Genomic DNA, 3,515 nt, shown 5'->3' on the forward strand with positions numbered 1-3,515 from the left:
ACCTTACCCAGGGAAAAGGGATCTGCTTAATCTGGGACTAATATATCTGCCTTCTATCACTCTTCTGTAGCCATCTGGCCTGACCCTGTCACACTACAAAGTTATAGCTTCGGCTTGCCCAGGAAGTGTGCATGTCCATGCACCCTAACATGTTGAGGGTGAGTGCCTAAGGTTAGGGTCTCAAGTCAATGTTTAGGCACTGAAATAAAATGGATCAGACCTTCAGAAGTCCTGAGCACCAAGAGGTCCTAAACAACACCTCTGAAAAATCAGACCTATTTTATTTAGGTGCCTAAGAATGGATTTTCATGTCTAACTTCAGGCATCTATACATGTATGTCTTGGCCTTGTAATCATATTCTTATGTAATAAGTGGAATGTTTGGGCTAGAAGTACATTTCATTTAATTATTTAACAAATAAATCATCTAAACTACAAGAACAAAATTAAAAATACTATGTTTTAATATTCAGAGATTTTCTTGATGTGTGGGTCTGTTAGTGCTATCTGCTATAGAACAGTGGTTCTCAAACTAGGGCTGCCACTTGCTCAGGGAAAGCCCTGGTGGGTCAGGCTGGTTTGTTTACTTGCTATGTCCACAAGTTTGGCCAATCGTGACTCCCACTGGCTGTGGTTCACTGCTCCAGGCCAGTGGGAGCTGTAGGAAGGGCAGCCTCTTCCAACAGGCAGTGGGAGCCATGATCAGCCAAAGCTGCAGATGCGGCAGGTAAACAAACCAGCCCGGCCCACCAGGGGCTTTCCTTGAACAATAAATGGCCCTAGTTTGAGAACCACTGCTATAGAATACGTTAATATTGCTGTAAATACATATTTTGCAATATAACTCAGGACTGTAAATACAGTTTTACTGTAGATCTGAATTTAGAATCTGTCTTGCGCTGCTTAGCGTGACATTTAATTTTTGCTAAACAGCCCAAAACAAGGGGAGCGTGAAATATACTGGATGCAGACGTTTCTCATTTTACAGCATCTATCTAGTTCACAGTTAAAGGCTAGTCTGCATCAGAGCTCAGCCTCAACAATGTCAAAGAGATAAAAATCACAAGAAAGAACTTTGTTACATAACACTTTGGGCACTCCTCTCCCAAGCCCCACAATCTTTGCTGTTCTTAACTAGGAATAGGAAGGAACAGCTGATTACACAATTGGTCAGATTTTGAAACCTGTACATCTCCCACCAGCTTCTGTTATTTTGCAAGGGAGTGACTGGTGCCAATCTCTTTTTTAAAGCTGGCTAACTCTTACTTTCCGGTGCCATCATCAGAGGGATGCCAACTGGGAGGTGAGAGAGTGTCGGGGGAGTTCTTCTTACCGACTAAGACAAGTGATAAACAGCATGGCCAGTTTTTCATTGCCTCACACACATACACCTTACCATCCTATTAATTATTAATTATTATTATTATCATTAAAGAAGGACTAACCACTTTGTTTTCTGTCATCCAGGTACAAATACTAGCCACATCATAACAAATGAATCTAGCACCAATGCTTAGACTGTTTCCCGTGGTATTTTCTGGGGGCAAATCCAGCTATCCATAAGTTCAGGCTCGTGCATTCTGGTTCACATTTTAGATGCTAGTACAGAAGATTCCGTGGAAGCTTTAAAGCTATATTATTTTCTGTAAGCCCCCAAGGGCTAACGTGCATAAACAAACTTTTATAGTTGTCTCTCATAAAAAGTGTTGTTGCAATTAGAGCCTTCCAGATCTTTTTGGCTGCTCATCATATGATCCCACTTCTTAACCATTTCTATCTGAAATGGTGTTAAGAGGATCAGCTTTTCTTATGGACTGCTATGATTTGGACTAATTTTCCCATCTACATGGTCTCACTTACCTCCACACCCATATGGGGCTGATGTCAGGGAATTGGCCTCAGGGAGGTCCATTCCTCACTCGCCTATACCCAGCTTTAGGGCTGATATTATGGCAGAAGTCTCAGAGGTCTATGCTTACCCACCTCAACCCTATAACACTTTTTATCAGGGTACCAGACTCTGTTTCACCAAACTCTATGCTGCGAAGCTGCCATGAAAGCAAAGGCCAAAGTAGGATTGCTGCCTTACCCATCTCTTCTCTCCAGTAACACATCTGCCTCTGGGGTTGCCAGCTCTCATGATTTTATCATAAGGATCACAATAAATGTCCTTATTTGGGGAAGAGGGTAGGAGAGTTTCAGGTTGTTAAAAATTTTTGCATGATGTGCCAGTTTCTCTCAAACTTGGTCCTTATTTGAAATAGCCCTCATTGTGAGTTACTTTCAGACAGGTTGTCCTCAGCTAATATTCTTGCCATTTCCTTACACCCTTTGAAGATAGCAGGAAGGCTCCTTTGTCCCATCATCTCCCATAGGACTGAAGGCAGACTGCTATCTTCTGTGAGGACAATCTCCCAGGCTCTATTGTTTGGTGCAGGGGAATGTGGAAGACAGACGGAGAATAAGAGGGAAAATAGAGTAAATGGTGGTGGGCAAGAAAGTATGACAGATTATGGGAGGTAAGAGAGTGTTTGGGGCAAGAGAGGAGGTCCTGACAGGGAGAAAGTGTTAATTCCCCTACTTTTGTGAAGGGTCCCTATCACAGCAATATGGCCCCTAATGTAGGATGTACAATTAAACGTTGAATTTTCAACTGAAATGATTGCATACACATTTGGGAGAGGCCTCATCCCCCTAAAAAGGCTCAAATTCAACCAAACAAATCAAAGAAACCTGAAAACAGACTGAAGTAATGTTTTTTTTTCTTTTAAATTTAATAATTTTATGGAGGGAGGGAGCAGTCTGATTCATTAAATGGAAGTGTCTGGCTGTACTGTGAATACAAACCAGGATTCCTCATCAGTTTCGGGTGCTTTGGCTTGCTTTGCCATGCACCTCTCTGTGACTGGCACACACAGCATGCGGATCATTCCATATTGCTATGGCTTCATCAACTTTTCTGAGGACGCGAGCTTCTGCTATGCAGTAGGCATATGCACTGGGGTACGTTTCGGTGTACTGAAGGGAATAATTTTAAGAAAAAAGAGACATTCTGTTTTGCTGTGCAGTAGGCAAATGATGGAATAAGGTATTCCAAGAGATGATCAAGAGAGACATATTTTTGATCTGTCCTTTAAACCCCCCAAATAAGAAAAAAAATTAAAATGAAAACGTGAATTTAGAGATTAAATTGACATCAAATAAAAAAATGGCACGTAGTTATCTAAAAACTCCCCATGTTTACGACTGTGCTTTTTTCTCTAGAGGCTATACTCTGAAGGATTTTTCCATCTATATGTTTGAAAACAACAATTTTACAAATCTTTTTTCCCTCATCACTGTACACCAGTCATGGAGGGTGGGGAAGTTACCTCTTATGTTTCTGGATCAATGAAAATGTCACACATTGAATTTGAAAATACTTTCCATCTATTATTTCAATTGCTATGAGGTTAGTTCCAGGAGGAAACATTTTTGAGGCTCTTGTCATAAACAGATAGCTAAGGGTTAATGTC

This window comes from Chelonoidis abingdonii, chromosome 1, assembly GCF_003597395.2.
Source record: "Chelonoidis abingdonii isolate Lonesome George chromosome 1, CheloAbing_2.0, whole genome shotgun sequence".
Classification (NCBI taxonomy): Eukaryota; Metazoa; Chordata; order Testudines; family Testudinidae; genus Chelonoidis; species Chelonoidis abingdonii.